Below are 17,921 nucleotides of genomic sequence, written 5' to 3'. Positions count from 1 at the left end.
GCCTGAACACTGACACCTACTGAAACAGGACTGCAAAGCAGGAAAGTGTTGCTCACTTCATAGCATCTCAGACGGTATGGTACAAGTCCGTTTTCTTAGTGACTAGAATTTACCATTAGAGAGGAAACACAATTCAAAATTACAGAAAGTCTCAACTTGAATTCCACTTCTGTTTGTAACACTGATGTGTTCATTTATTTCAGTTTTGACAGGATTTGTCTATCGAGATATAACTTGTTTACAGTGAGGCCCTGATCATAGCAGAAGCATATTACGCATGACCTCTATTGTATAAGATACAGCATATTAAAACAAAGAAAATGAGAAAGAAAAACATGGCCATGCCTACTTGCGAACAAGCTGAGCCCAGTCAACGGAGGATTAAACACACGACACACCTACATGACCATAAATGCTGTCCTGGAATGATTTCTCATGTCGCACCAATAGGAGGCACTATTACCTTATGTAATGAAACTGGTCCATCTGCCGTTTTATATAACCTATGTTCAAATCCTTACATTCGTCCTATAGAAATGTGTTCAGCAATAAATGGTTGAGGGCTTACTGTATCAGAGACTTTGTATTATGTACATCCATAGTGGATATAGTCTTACTTACACCCCTTTACTACACTTGCTTCTGTATGCCTGTTTTACCCAAAACAATACAACCCTCCCTGGTTTACAGTAATGTTGTTTCTCTGCACTGTAGATCACCACTGCTCTTATTGTTCATGACTACACAGTATCACATTATGACAAACTTTCCATAAAGATACATTAGTCTGAGCTATGCTCTCAAATCCATCCTTAGTGTAAACAAATCCTTAGTTATGCTTTGCTTTGTCCAACCAACCACTTACTCTGACATCAGGCATTCGCTTCTCTGAAAGTTGATAGGGGAAAACTAATAACGATTCCAACTTAGACGCTATCTTTGTGGCAAGTTATCGACTGAAAATGCTATTCTTTCACTTTATTGAAATCAATAAAAGCGTCCTGTTCAGAATGTCAAGCGTGGCTTTCTTTCTGAAATACTGTATTTATAATATAAGTTGGGTATTAATGTTTTAAATGTTTTAGTGGGTTACTCAGTTGTTTAACAGTCTATAGTCTTAATCTTAGTCTGAAGCAGGTAGGGCAAGGTCACAGCACTATGCACTTTGTTTGGAATTAAATTAAAATGAGAACACATATACAAAAGTATTTGGAGCAATTCAATTGAGAACCACTAGAAGGATTGTAACATAAAAAGATAGGGAAGAGTAAAAAGGAAAGGAAAAGGGAAATGCATCCAAAAAGTGGTAACCCTAGCAACATAAAATAAGCCTCCTCAATGAAGCTGATACTGACCTGAATTTCTAAGGGCCTGTCTATACCAGTTTGATAAAACAGACATATATATATATATATATATATATATATATATATATATATATATATATATATATATATATATATATATATATATGTCATTTCGAAGATATGTGAATTAATTAAAAAAAAAAAATACAAAAAAGTGCTATATCATATCTGGATACTAAGCGCCTGCTTTAAAAAAAAAAAAAAAAAACACTCTGAGTGCCATTTAATTAATAAATAAATATTGTTTATATTGTGTTGAAAATACACTTTGATTCATGTTCACTTCACTGGTTTATTTTTTTTTAAAAACTCACAACTCACAAGGGATTCTTAAAAAAAAAAAAAGACTTTATGATTAACTGTTATAACTTTATGGCAGGTTGTGTGAAAGTTGGGGAAAAAAGCCCCCTATATTTAACAGCACGTGCCGACCAGCTAGAAGAGCGAGTTAATGTACTTCTCCCAAAGTCTGCGCAAAATAATTTGTAATTGTATTTGAAAAGCTATTATATCAACCCTGGTCCCTGGTTACTCTTTTCCATCCATGCCGCTTTCTTGAACTACTAAATGTTGCCTTTTGAGAAGGGTGTCAGCAGGTTGGGTAAACCCTATGAAGAGTTCTTCTTTGAATTAGTAATATGATGTTCACGGGTCACTCGGGCTGGAGGTCAATGGCTGAGAAGTTCGATTAATGGATGTTCCAATAATGTGGGATTATATTACTGGCTCTGTGGCCTGACCTGTCAGCAATAGAGGGGAACGTTTCAATATTAAAAGGCTGGCAAACGTTAACTATCTTTTTAAATTGCATTTCAGAGACCTGAAACCCGGACAGCCCTAGGCAAGGATCCAAACATCCAACTGTGGAAACTCAAACAAGGTTTTTACAGGATTAAAAGCGAGCGAATGGTGATGTTAATATTATTAAGTCTTTTACATCATGGCTACTTATTTGCATGAATGCATTTCAATGGACTCAAAATAACATTCTGTATTCCATTGGACAACATGTAGTTTTACAGATATTATTTTCAAGTTGTACTCTACAGATATCCCCAATAAAACTGAAACTATGTTCAGTGCAACAAAAAGAAGATATTTTTGTCAGAACATTTAATCTACCTGTATTGTATGACTGAGTTTTCGAAGTACTAGATTGTAATGCATCTGTATTGCAGTATTGTTTTCCAAACTGGGTTGTATAGTGTAATTCAAACCCTCTTGTTAGCAGCTAGTTATATCACGTGCTAACCAATACCTGCTTTTTTGCTCCTGGACCATTAGTTTCTTTTCTACAGTCCCCTGTTAACAAACCTAATACTTAAAAGCAAACACGCAAACAAACAACTGCAGACATGCTGTACATATACTGTTGAAGGAGGTACAGTTTAATTAAAAACTGATTTCAATAGGACCTCATTCAGCACCTTGGTTTCACTTGATCACTCCAGTGGAGACATGAATTCATCATAGCTCGAAAGGCTATATTACCTGTAAAAATGTTAGGATACTTATGAGTTGGCCTGTTTTCACTAATATTGACAATCATAAGGGTGTGCTTGTGTGTGTGTGTGTGTGTGTGTGTGTGTGTAGTTGAAATGTTGTTTTATGTATGTCTTCCAGCATGTTTACACTGAAGAACCAGACAGTCAATAAACTCAAGGTGTTTATTGTTGTGCACGGATTGAATCTCTTCTGTTAGAGCGGTGATTGACAGGCCTATCAAATATTGAAGGAGGCGCTTTGTAATAAATCAGCATTTCCTGGCCACAGCAGAGGTCACATGGAGGGCTGCATTCGTTCATATACATCTCTTTAATACAGCTCTGCCTGGGACCTGGCCTTTAAACCATGAAAATGTATTCAATAGTAACACACGATAAGACTTGATGAATGAGCTGAAGATGTTGCTGAAAGCCTTTTAATGTTTATTAGTCGATAAGGTGAAAATACACTTGAGAAATCAATGGGGGAGATATTGACTGTTTATATTTCATAAGTGACTCACTACCTTTGCTAGATAAACTTATAAGACTCATGCTGCTACTGGGGTTTCTGTGGAGTACTAATGCAGAGGAAATAGTATTTAGTAGAATTAGTGTCAGTATTTGAAACAGTATTTTATGATTAACTTGGTTGGCTAATGTTAGATGAGACGTTTAGAACATAAAAAACAAAAGAACGTTTTTGAACAAGAGGAACGCACTCTCCGGTTCCTAGAAGCTGGTTGATCTCAAAACTCAGTCAATTTGATTTTGCTTTGAGTGTGTCTGAAGAATGAGAAGAGCCTCCTTCAGTCTGGTAACACTTTCCATGAAGTGTCTCTAATTACTGTGTTTTTACATCGTAGTTACTAAATACACGTATACTTACACAGAGTTACAATGTTATTTTGCATAGTTACAATGTACTTAATGTGCATATTTGTTTTGCATGATACAACCATAAGCCTAACTTTAACCCTAACCCTATCCCTAACCCTAACCTAAACCGAGCTCTAACCTTTTTTCTGATACAGTTGCGTAATAACATTGTAATTATGTGTAAGTACATATGTATTATAACCATGTAACTGCTTAATGTAAAGTGCTACCCTAATTCCATACAAATCTTGTGACAATGGCCTTTAAACTCTACCTACTCCACATTACAGTATATGGCTAGCAGAGTTGAAAAGTCATATTGTCACATGATTTGAATGGAAAAGCCATTTACCAGACAAGCTCAAAGCAAGGTGAAAGCCAGTTAAAGGCAGATTTAGATACAAATGATAATAGTCAATATGAGAGCACCAGAAGCCACTCAGAATGATTGCAAATAACATAAATGAGTAAGGAAAACACAAAGAGAAAAAGAAAAATAAATCTAACTGACATTTGAAGATGCCTACTCTTAATTTGATTTGATTGTTGTCATTGTTGTAAAGTGTCCATCTGTCTTCATAATCACCCAGCCTATACTGTTACTGTTCAAGAATGCAGGTTTCCCCTTTCTTATGCCACATCGAAACATCTCCTCATTACCTTTAATGGTCATTTCACTTAACCGAATAAACGCTACACTGGGGTATTAAAACTGTACAGGCTTTCTGTCAATTACTGAAGGAGATAGAATAACCTATATTCAGATCAATGGAAAATAAATTAAAGCTGCAGTGTTTCCTGTATATCCACGGGTCCAATGTTCATCTCAAACTCTGTGCCCTAAATGAAAAGTGTCAAATTCAGAACAAACTAATGGATGCTCATCCAGCAAGCTGCATTTAAGTGGCAATTCAATTAAATAGGCAATGCATCGAAGCAAACAGAATAAATAAATAAAAAGTTACTCTGACGTGAACTTTACCTGATGCAATTACATTTAACAGCATCCTGTCTGTCCACTATAATATATATATATATATATATATATATATATATATATATATATATATATATATATAAAATCAGTTTAGATAGCATATCTGTTTTAATAGTGGTTTTAACAGTTAAATGCAAGTAAAGGGTAAGGGAGCATTTGCAGACTTGAGCTTCACATGCTTAGCTGTGGTGTGTCTGACTGAAAGGTAGCATAGCATCTGCCCTTGCTTAAAAACACCATGCATTAAAAAGAACAGATTCCAGCAGGCTTGTTCTGACCATTACAATGAAATAACTCAAATGCAATAAACTATCCGTATGTTCAACATTAAACCGCAAAATAGAAATGATATTCAAAGTCAACCTGGTTATATGAAACATTTCCACCAGATGGCATATTCTACAAAAAGATTTACAGCATGTTAAAGCTTCCCTTCTCACTGCACCTGTTTTAGTTACATGTAAACTGTAGCCTGCGACCTGAGAGACCTCTGATATGTGGGTATGATAACAGTCCAAGAGGTTTATATACTGTGGAAAACTATACAGAAACTGTCATTGGTTCAAATCTCTGATCTAGTTATAATAAGCTCCTATTTGACAACATAATGCTCTGCACTGACACACATAGGCATTATTATTATTATTATTATTATTATTATTATTATTATTATTATTATTATTATTATTATTTAGAATGGCATTGCACCCTTTTTTGTGGCTAGCTTTTTAAGCTTCAGCACAGCTCAGACTCAAGCCTCCTCAATGAAGCTGATACTGACCTGAATTTCTAAGGGCCTGTCTATACCAGTTTGATAAAACAGACATAGGCCTATGACTGGATATCCCATCTTTTACACTTTGCCTGTCTCTGGTCACTAGACATGTTCATAAACATGTTCTTTTAAATAATCATTCCACACATATATTTCTAAACAATATGTTATCTTTGTTATTCCAAATAAACACAGAAATAAAATGTTCCAGAGCTTAAAAATGTAAACGAAGGCTAGAGTCGACCAGCAGACAAAGGCTTTCTTGATACCCAACCCAGGACAGGACTTGTTAGACTTTAGAAACAAAAAATAACCAAATAAGTAAAACTGTCAATAGCACTTGCTATAGATTTAATAACACTGCAGTGAAAGCGGCTTCATAGACTCAAATGTTAACAGAATAAACTACATTTTGTTAAATGTGCATTCCATTTGCTATTCACCCAATACAATACCTACAACATGTCTCCCTTTAACATTATGCACATATATATATATATATATATATATATATATATATATATATATATATATATATATATATATATAGTGGGGGGGCACCTTGTTTAACTGTATTTGTTTTGCCAATCTTACCTACAATCTTCTGTTTTCCAAAAGTGACTTCCCCCTCCTTCCCCACCACAACTGTATTCAGTTTACAATTCAGTATCAGTGGCCTTCCTAGTCCTGTTTCCTCCTTCGATTCACACTCAGTGCAAAGACTCTGCTTGGATCTCTACTTCATAAAATGTAAAATCAGGCCAAAGATGCTCTTAGCATTCATCACTAATCTGACCAGTTTCTAGATGCAACTGCTTTGCTTACTAACTTCTGCTTGGGTATTTTATTGGGTTTTCTTTGTTGATTCAAATATATTTATCTACCTGTTATGCATATTGGCTTCTGTTCTAATAAATCATTTGGCAAACATGTCCCTTCCTCTCTCAACCACCAATTTAGTTGGCCACCAAATTGAAAAATTGTAAATCAAGCTGAGTTTAAAAAACAGTATACTGTGCAGAAAGTATAAATAATCTTTCAAACCAATGTCTCAGTTTTCGTCTTTTTTAAATTCCTTTAAAAGAAGAATTCTCTTAATTTAACTTTAGCTGCAGTTCTATATAAAGTGAAATGGGCCCTTATCAATCACAAGAAAGAGCATGAGTTCATTTGATATTCTTTTTTATATTCTTTCTTATTTTGGAACAAACAATGAATGCAACAGACTTTGAAAATTGCCGTTCAATTTATAAGCTTAAGTAGTTGAAGACTCAAAAGATCCAGCTGTCTACGTATTTCCAGCACATCTCATATCCCGAGAGGCTGAACAAGCATGGCTTGTCTAATGTAAGCCAGAACTGAGGTTTCACCCAGTGAAATATTCAAACAGCCCTTCGGTATTTTAATGTCAGTTCTGGAAATCATGAATGAAATCCCAGAACAGCTCAATTTGACATCCTTGTTGCAGAGGTAATAAAAAATCCTCTCCAAATGCTACAACCTCTGACACAATTTCTTTGTTTTTTCTTCTGCCCCAATTTTTAATTACTCCAGATCATTGTGCTTGTCAGTTATTGTCATAAATGTCTCCTGGCATGATTGTGTATTCCAATGGAAAGTAATTAAAAAGCACCTGGCACAGCCGTCATTCTTCAGTCAGGGACACCGTTCCAGCATTACAAGTAGAAGGGGGTAAAAGGACTTTCATATATTGACTAACTATTCCCTTACTGAGGATAAAGGCAATTCTGTGGTATATATTGTATTATCTAAGATGCATACTAACATGTTAATGTTAGTGGTAATGAAAACACAGCAGCTGCTACCAGTGATTTGTGATTCTTTTTTATTGGTTTTACAAAAAGGACATACATTCTTTTTTTTTTTTTTTTTAATAAAAACACTTAATTATATACAAATACATCAAAAGCTAAAATATTAAAAGGTCCCAGACAGGGTTAGTTCCCAAACTGAACACAAATTCTCCATCTAACGAATAGTTTATTTTTTTTTTTGTATTTGAATCTGTTTTTTGACTACAGGCAAAGACACACAAAGATATATTTGACATTAATATAAAGGATGGGAAACAAAAATGGTATAATAATGAAAAGAAATGAAATAACTGCATGAAATTAATTAAAACAAAACTGAACAGGATGTACAAGTCTGGCTAGATTAGTTTAAGCTGTGTTAAAAATATCAACACACAGTAGTGGCATTTTAATGTTGAAAGATAAACGATTTCAGATATGTGCAGCTATGCTGGTATAAGTTGCAAAACCAAAGTTATCCTTAAAGCAATCAATAAAATATTCTTAAAGTCACCAACGAAAATTGTAACTGTAATTAATTTTTTCTGTTAGACTCAAGTAATCCTTGTGAATAATATACAATGACAGTGATAATTAAAATGCTCAGTGTAAAGTAAAATCACCACTAGCACTCTCTTTTTTTGGTCCATTTCTACATTCTTAGGATAAATATCAGTATGTATTTACATTACAGTAAATCTACCAAATCTAGATTTCTGCCTGTTGTTTAATATATATATTGACAGAACTACTTTATATTATATTGTTTGCAAAGTTGCCTTGATACCCAGACTATTGTGTATCCATTGGCAGATAAGTGACGTCACAATGTCAGGGTTACACCAGTGGAACAAAAGAGAATACCGATTCAATTTGGAAGTTTTAAATTCTCAGTGTCATTTCAATGGAAAACGAGAAAAGTGCTTTTTTGAACAGAAAATCCAATTATGAGAAAGAAAAAAAAAAACATGGAAACCTTAAATGTTCTTTAATGCAACAAAAAGGAGAGATATTTTATTCCACCAAATGGCTTTCAAAAATTACAGGAAAAAGCAGTGGAATGTGTCAGAAATGGAGACATTAATAGACAGTAACAGGGTTTAATTTATTTACCCCTGATAAACTCGATCATTTGTGCTGCTCTCAGATTTGTTTTTGTTCCCACTGATTTGATTTCAGAATTGTTACATTTTTGAAAATGCACTTTGTTACCATTATTGATAATTTAGGAAGATTCAGGAATGCTAAAGTCTGTTAAAATATTACACTTTCCTGTTTTTGTCCAATTTAGGCAGTTCATACTGAAAGAAATGGAACTATTATTCCCTATATAATAATATTCTCTTTGAAAGAAGAGCATTTCTGCACTTAATAACAAGGTGTGCATTATAATGAAGTCAAGATCAACAGAGTTTTATGTAAATGGATTTCACAGACTTTTATCAGAGATGCTGTTGGGACTGAAATCCATGAACAGGAAGCGAGTAGCTTTTCTCAGAGACAGTGCAGTAATATTCTAGGACAGACACAATTATCACAGATAAAAACAAGACAGACGCAGTCAAGTGAAATACAGATCATGAGTGAGTTAGAAGAGGTGTAGCATGAGAGATCCATGTCAGTGGAAGAAATGTTTGAATCTTACTACACTATTATTATTATTATTATTATTATTATTTATTTATTTCTTAGCAGACGCCCTTATCCAGGGCGACTTACAATCGTAAGCAAATACATTTCAAGTGTTACAATACAAGTAATACAATAAGAGCAAGAAATACAATAACTTTTGTTCAAGCAAAGTACAAGTGTGACAAACCACAATTCAATAATACAGCAGATAATAGTGATAGTTACATCAGGATATGATTAAATAGTGATAGTTACATCAGGATATGATTAAATACAAAGTACTACAGGTTAAACACTTGGCAGATTACAGTATTCTGAAGTACAGGATTAAATGCAGTAAAATAGGGGGCAGATAAGAGCAAAATAAAGCACATTTACATGAAGGGTGATAGTGTCCCAGGATACAAACAGAGGAGTTCTACAGGTGCTCTTTGAAGAGGTGAGTCTTAAGGAGGCGCCGGAATGTGGTCAGGGACTGGGCAGTCCTGACATCTGTAGGAAGGTCATTCCATCACTGCGGAGCAAGGGTGGAGAAGGAGCAGGCTCTGGAAGCAGGGGAGCGTAGCGGAGGTAGAGCTAGTCTTCTAGTGCAGGCGGAGCGGAGAGGTCGAGTGGGGGTGTAGGGAGAGATGAGGGTCTGGAGGTAGCTGGGTGCAGTCTGGTCTAGGCTAGTACAAGAGTCTTGAACTGGATGCGAGCGGTGATCGGGAGCCAGTGGAGCGAGCGGAGTAGTGGAGTAGCGTGGGCGAAGTGAGGCAGAGGGAACACCAGGCGGGCAGCAGAGTTCTGGATGAGCTGGAGCGGACGGGTGGCGGACGCAGGGAGGCCAGCCAGGAGGGAGTTGCAGTAGTCTAGGCGGGAGAGTACCAGGGCCTGGACCAGGAGCTGGGTAGCATAGTAGGTGGTACACTACAGTACCGGTGTTGTGTTAGAAAGTGGTACATCGTCAGAATGTGGTATGCGTACCAAAACTTGACCCGTGTAATGTCAGAAAGGGATACGCTGTCACAATGAAAGTGGTACGCTGTCATATTTTGGTAAAGGTGCAATCAATTGTGATCTGATGGGTGTTTTCCTATTGTCAAACAGAGGTTCATTTACAATGAATTATACATTATTTTTTTGTAAACTTAAACTGGAAACAGACAATCAATTTCTCTAAAAAGAAAAAACTATTTATGACAACCAAGACAAAATGACAAGTCCACCACAAAGTGCACAAGTAAAACATTTACAAGACCCAATGTATTGCATATGATAAATATTCACATACTATTTTCTTGATGGTGGAAAAATGATAAATTATATTAAAAATGATGTAAAAGACTGGAAAATATGATACATTCAATTTAAAAAGATGGAAAAGAATGAAAACAACATAACATACCCCATATGAATGGGCGTGTCCCTGCTTTCTTAACGGAAGTTGTTTAGGCATGTGTGATCCGGTTGAAAAATACAGCTGAAAGTCATTTTGAGTTTAAACATTATCCCTGCAACTCTATGAACAATGAATCTTAAGTAGCACCAGTGGTGTAGTACTACATCTGAAAGTTTTCTAAAAGAAATGTTTTATTTGTATATTGAACTTGAGGTATCATTTAATAGGTAATGCAAGCGACTCTTAGACGACTCCCCCTTGATCAGTGCTGCCAGATTGGCGGTTTTCCAGCCAAATTTGGCTTGTTTTGAAAGCATCTACTGGGTAAATATTGTCTTTGGTGGTTTGGTTATTTTTTGGCTATTTGTATCACGCTCAGTTATTTTTTATTTGTCACCAGTTTAGAACTGTATCAGTACAATTTTATTTTTATTTTTAATTTATGTTTAAAGACTATCTGCTGACAGTTCTGGACAATTAAAATTTACACTACATTCTGAATATTGGTTTTCTTTCCTGGAACTACCATCATGCAACCGTAAATCGCGTTTAGCAGCCGTAAAGTCTGATTTTAGCGGATGCAAAAAATGCGGCGTATGTAAATAATGGTGTTCACCTGGCGTTCTGCACCCACCATCAAATTTGAACTTTGCCATCATTAATCCACACAAATTATATTGAAATGCATTCAAATGAACAAAAAGAGCATGTAATTGGGCAGGATCTGGATACTAAGCGGGTGCAAACATTATAATGTGATGTAAGGATTTTGCCTTGCACTTAGGCAATTGCTGACCCTCCAGAAACTTTACACCTTACAAGGTGCAAACCATTGTAGAAGTGCGTAATTAAGAGCTGTATAAAAACACACACCTGCAGAGACCTGTCATTGGCCTCAGGGTGGCTGCTGTGGTACACTTCCTGATGTGGCAACACTTGGATTATGTTGAGGAGAGGCAGGAACACGTTAGGAGGAGAAGAGCAAGATGAAGAAGCATATTCAATCCCAGGGTCACTTTGTTTGAGATGCCGGAGGATGCGGTGCTAAACCGTTATCGTCTCACTCCACAGGTCATCCTAGACCTAATAAACCTAATGAGGGATGAGAGACTCCAGCGTCAATCTAGGGACCACTATCCCAGCACATGTGAAAGTGCTGTGTTCTCTGCACTACTTAGCCTCTGGTTCCTTTCAGACCACAGTTGGAATGTCTCGAGGGATAGCCCAATCCACCTTTTCCAGAGTGCTAGGCACATTTCTGGTGCCTGAAAAGGGCAGGCCAATACATATAAATTCCTAAGGATACGAGGACTCTCAGCAACATCTCAGATAACCTCGATTTTCTTTTCCGTGCACCAAGAGGACTTTGCTACCCTTTTGCTAACATGCTTTTTTTTGGTTTGTATTCTCGTGCTCCACAAATGTCATACAGCGCCTGCTTTCTGTACTCCTGACTCTGTCACTTCTGCGGCCAATAAATAGACCAATGCGGTCATTGCGACCCTCATTATCATAACTGCGGATCATTACTTGTGTGTGTTGAGTAATTTGCATTGCTCTTACACTTACATAGGGCGCAGTGCAAAATAATTGCCTGGCCGCAATGCAATTTTAATTTTGCATCCGCAATTACTTGCACTGCACCTATACTTACATCTACCCCTTGATCTCATCAGATAAAAAACAGCAGTTCTAGTACTGTAAGTTGTGAGAAAAAAACAAGCAAAGCAGATACATACATAAATAGTTTAGAACATTACTTACCAGTGTTTTTTCTATTAAATAAATGTGTAACACTTATATATGCTTTCGTAATCTACTGTATATTAAATCTTAAAAGCAAGGGGAGTCGTTCATTCGAAACCCTCGGTCTGCACTGACCGATATATTATAAAGCATCTTTAAACCTGTGTTTATGGCCACAGTCATAGGATGCACTTTCACTGTCTTCATCGTCAACATTTTTAATAAAAATATTGTTAGCCTTCTTAAAGTAGTATCCTACTGTAGTTTGTAATAGAAGTCCCTAATGTTCTCTTTATTCCATCACCAGGACGACTGACTGGCGAGAGATGTGTGTGACTTGACTCTGCAAATATTTAAAATATGTGCTGGTTATCAGAGACTCCGATTTGGAGTGTACCATCAAAACTGGTATGCAGGGAATTGGACACTGATTTTTTTGTTCCTAGTGCCTTTTCAATGGAAAGACTAATTTGATTTCCTGTCATGGAAAATACATTGCTTCATGGGTACCCAGGTCCCAAAATTAAAGAGGTCGGGAAACATATAAGCATTTTCATAACAGATCAGTAAAGATTCTTAAGTTAATACTTAAGTCAAGGTTTTGCCTATAGAAAAAGTATCGGAGCGCGGTTCCGGCACGATCCGGCTTGACTACACCACTGGGTAACACTTTACATTAAGTGTCTCTAATTACTGTGTATTTACATAGTAGTTACTTAGTAAATACAGGAGTACTTACACATAATTACAATCTTATTATGTGTCGTTACAATGTACTTAATGTGTACTTTTTTTAAATGATATAACCCGAACCCTTTTATGATACAATTGTATTATTTAATATATTAAAATAATATGGGTTGTTTTAAGTATAGGAATGCAGTATAATCAACTGTATCCCAAATAAACCCACAACTGGGGATTCAGAAGACATTGTCCCATACACCCAGGGCCTCCTGAAACTAGCAATAGTATTCGATATCTAATATATGGCTCATAAAACCCAGTCACATTCGCATGGTTATTTCTGCATCTGATGCGGCTTTCTAGATGTGCTAGGAAGGCAGGTGAATTAGCAGTTATATAATACACCAATGTGATAACACATCAGTCTTGGAAATGTGTTATTTTCTTTTGATCACCTTTAGATATATGTCAGTTGCCCAGAGAATATAGCTGTGTTTTACATTGCTGTCTTTGTTTTCCCCATCTGGTGTTGTGTGTAAAACATCCAAGAGCACTGTACAACTGGGAAAGCACTAGCAACATGATTTACGAAGATCCGTCCTAAGAGAAAATTAATGTATTACAAACCTCCTTTTTTCTTCCTTGTCCTAGAGTACAGCACATGTGAACAATTTCAACAATGACAGTCAGTGACATTTACATGGTAAAAGTACCATAGCAAATACAAAATAAAAAGTGGTTGTCTTCATGGCCCTTTTAACTTTAACTTTTGGTTAAAATGATATAATGAAGGGCAATAGTGTCTGGGTCATTTAGCTGTTTTATTTTTTAATGCATATTTTGTTCCAGCATTTCAGTTTGACTTAAAGGAACATAAATAAAAAGTTTTTAACTTATTTTTTCTAGAGAGAAAAAGGAGTTATGTTCAGATATGTATCCAATAAATCATTGAAACCAGCACAATAGAACTTATTAGCCTTAATTATAAAAGACTGGTGGAGATATGACCAAGTTCATGAACAAATTTAATCTTAAACTTACATTTCTTGGCAACCTTCCCAGTAAAAGATCAATGGCTCCTATTTTGAAGCAAGTGCAAAGGCAACCTTTTGAAGTGGAATAACAAGGGTAAATGTATCAAACTTGAAAGAATCCATTTAGTTGGTGGAAGAAGCAGTTCAATTATTATTCTGAGAAACTTCTATCTTAAGCTATCTTTTCATATACCTCTCTGGAAATGTGCCTTTGCACTTCCAAGTAAATTCACAAACTTAATTATTTATTAAATAAAGAATATATAAAAAGGGGTACTATTATGGCACCTATGCATTCAGCACCCTATGATACATATTCTGTTTTCAAAAAAATATATATTTTAAACTAAAACATAAATGTACCTGGCACTTAAAATGAGAATGTTAAGAGACAACAGCTCTCACTGTTTTGTCATGTGCTGAGTTTGGTGAACTGCAGCTTATTGAACTGTCAGATCTCATTTCTGAATAAAAGACGCCAGTATGGTGTTATAGGGGTTCCATTCCTGTAGGGGACACAATTCTACACAAGGTATTGAAAGATAAAATGCATGGCTTAAGTGTTGATAGCGAAGGAATGACTGAATGATGGAAGACCAGTCCATTCCATTCTGTCCTGGGATGGCTATGATTGCCAAATGGGATGCTTAGCTGTCTCTAAAGGTAAGCCACCAGTAAGAGCATGGTTAACAAAGGGGGACCATTTAACCAACAGTGAGTCAATACAAACATATCATTAAGCTTAATTATCCCTGTAATCTAGTTCTGTGCAGCACGGAATAAACAGTTTGAGCCATTAGCAGTGGTTACTGTCAACCAGAGAGTGGCCTGTAGCTTCTTGGTAATGATCGGCTCTCAAGGGAGTAAGGCCCCTTTCATGAGTGATTGCTGTCTTCCCTGCTGTCTGAAACGAGAGTAGTGTGAACAATAACACAGTGACAGTTTCAAGTGTTGTTTGTTTTGTTCCTTCCTTTCATGTACCTCAGTGGTGTTCATTTACTCATTTCCGTCTGTAGAATTTTGTCTCTGGAACGACTCACTCTTCTTGGAATTTTCGTTTGTTGCTTGTTGTTTGCCCCATTACAGTGGGTGCCGAAAGTCCTGAGGTAAAAAAAAAAAGATATATAAGGGAAGTTGGCTCTTTTGAGCCCAAACTTTTTCTATATATATAATGGGCTGGCAATGGGACGTGAAACAAGCAATGTGATTGGTTGAGCAAGGTTCCAGCTGTCTGTATATTGGATGGATATGGACAGTTGGAGCCTTGTCACATATTCCAAATCACTGCACTGCCTCTTACAGAAGTTAAAGTGCTGGTAGCCATCTTGTTTACAGTTACAGATGTATAGTAACTATAAAACCGAGTGACCAATTACCAGCAAATAAAAAAATTAAAGTAGTAAGTTCGATTTAGATGAAGAACAATTAAATGAACTGGAAGATAGCAAAACAGAAAAAAAAACCATTTAATCGCTGTCTTTATATTCACTCACCCCAACTTCAAATAATGTCTTTTTAGTGGTTTGTAAACCACTAAAATCCCTCTCAGACACATACCTTGAAAAACTACTGAAAACCGAGACGTCATTATTTTATTTATTTTTTTACTCCCATTCTGCTGAACAACAGCGTCTTGCACTCTCAGAAAAAAAAAAAATTCTGTGCCGTCTCAGCTCCGCCTCCTGTTAAATTCAACACATCAAAAATAAATATTTACTTACTTTTGCATGTTACAATTAAATCAATTTACTCAGCTTAACTTAGTGTGTAGTTCAGAGTTATAAATGAGACTACTTTTGTGGTCCCTTTATTGGCGTAAGGATATTTAATAATTTTTATTTATTTTTTTGCCCTAAAAATTAGTTCTGCTTTTTTTTTCAAATCCACTTTTGACCTGGATTTTAAGTGCAATAAGGTCCTTCAGGGTGTTCACATACATAGAATATACAGACCTCTCGGGTGTTGGAAGCACTCAACATAAGGTTTTGGCTGGTCCGGTCTCTAGCTGTGGCATCTGTTGCATTGCACACAAAGAACAAAACAATATTTCCTTAGGGGACTGGTGATAATGCTGCTAATTTAAGAAGAGGTTAGAAAAATGATTTTATTCCGTATATTTTGAAAAGATCTGACCTCAATTGCAAAAAAGAACTGGCTTCCAATCTCTGTTTATTGCTGACATAAATATATATTTGCTCTTGTTTTTCTCATCTGGCTACGCCTGCAGACACAAGTGCAACATTTTTATTGTAGTTATTAAACTAAAGCACTATTGGCCTTAGTTCACATCGATTGTTTAAACCTACCTGATAAGAGAGCTTCATAAATAATATAACACAAAAAATTAACCGATCAGTCTAAATCCAGGTTAAAAATACAGATACATACTGCAAGACATCCACAAACATTATACTTTCTCATCTAAAAGAAAGGTCTCAAGTGCTGGGAAAGACTTTTTAAGTCTTTAAAGAGAATTTATCACAGCCCTGTATTCCTAGTTAATGACTGAATATACTTGACCTTGTATCACTGGATACAAGGAAAGTTTACAAACGAGAGGAGGCCATTCAGCCCATCTTGCTCGTTTGGTTGTTAGTAGCTTATTGATCCCAGAATCTCATCAAGCAGCTTCTTGAAGGATCCCAGGGTGTCAGCTTCAACAACATTACAGGGGAGTTGGTTCCAGACCCTCACAATTCTCTGTGTAAAAAAGTGTCTCCTATTTTCTGTTCTGAATGCCCCTTTATCTAATCTCCATTTGTGACCCCTAGTCCTTGTTTCTTTTTTCAGGTCAAAGAAGTCCCCTGGGTTGACATTGTCTATACCTTTTAGGATTTTGAATGTTTGAATCAGATCGCCACGTAGTCTTCTTTGTTCAAGACTGAATAGATTCAATTCTTTTAGCCTGTCTGCATACAACATGCCTTTTAAACCCAGGATAATTCTGGTTGCTCTTCTTTACACTCTTTCTACAACAGCAATATCCTTTTTGTAACAAGGTGTGTAACATTACTTCCCTTGATTTAAATTCAACACTTCTCACAATATATCCGAGCATCTTGTTGGTCTTTTTTATAGCTTCCCCACATTATCTAGATTGTCTAGACATTTCTGAGTCATAAACTCCTAGGTTTTCTTCATAGATTTCTTCTTCAATTTCAGTATCTCCCATATGATATTTATAATGCACATTTTTATTGCCTGCGTGCAGTACCTTACACTTTTCTCTATTAAACGTCATTTGCCATGTGTCTGCCCAGTTCTGAATGTTGTCTAGATCATTTTTAATGACCTTTGCTGCTGAAAAATGTCCCTACTGAATGTGGATCACATTTTACTAATAACTGCTTCCACACTAAATACGTTTCAGTGAATTCCCTGCAGCTCACATCAACCCCAATAATAACTGAATAACAATTTCAAGATTAAAACAATGAAAGTGTATTGTAGTGTCCCTGCCTTTTTTAGGGGACAAAGGGTTTAATGTTGATCTGGCGGTAGCCGGGTATACTGTAGGCAGCAATGCCACCCAAGGCTGCATTTGAGGAATAGAAGTCGCTTTAATTGAATTGATGTCTTTATCTCTTGTTTTTTCCTGATGTTTCCAATCATTATAAGCGGTTCCAGGTTCTGCTGATCTTTGCCTGGGGTATTCTAACTGCACAACATTTAACTGACTTCCTCATTCTACTCAAGTCATGTGTCAATGTGACCTAAGAACTCTACTGCTCCCACCCACTCCAGAGATTATCGGCGGGAATTACAGTTGAACAGGCCTAGTGTTTATTTTTCAAGCCTCTCTTAAAAATGCAGCTTTTAAAAGCAGATTTAAAAGGACATTTCTTTTCTGTAAACAAGAGAGAACACACACATAGGATATTAAACTGATAATAAATGAAGTATTATGAAAATGTAGATGATACGACCTCCAGGAGTTAATTAAGAAGAACATAAGAAAGTTTACAAACGAGAGGAGGCCATTCAGCCCATCTTGCTCGTTTGGTTGTTAGTAGCTTATTGATCCCAGAATCTCATCAAGCAGCTTCTTGAAGGATCCCAGGGTGTCAGCTTCAACAACATCACTGGGGATTTGGTTCCAGACCCTCACAATTCTCTGTGTAAAAA

Source organism: Acipenser ruthenus, chromosome 1 (genome assembly GCF_902713425.1).
Source record: "Acipenser ruthenus chromosome 1, fAciRut3.2 maternal haplotype, whole genome shotgun sequence".
NCBI classification, from domain to species: Eukaryota; Metazoa; Chordata; class Actinopteri; order Acipenseriformes; family Acipenseridae; genus Acipenser; species Acipenser ruthenus.
This window is presented reverse-complemented; position numbering follows the sequence as displayed.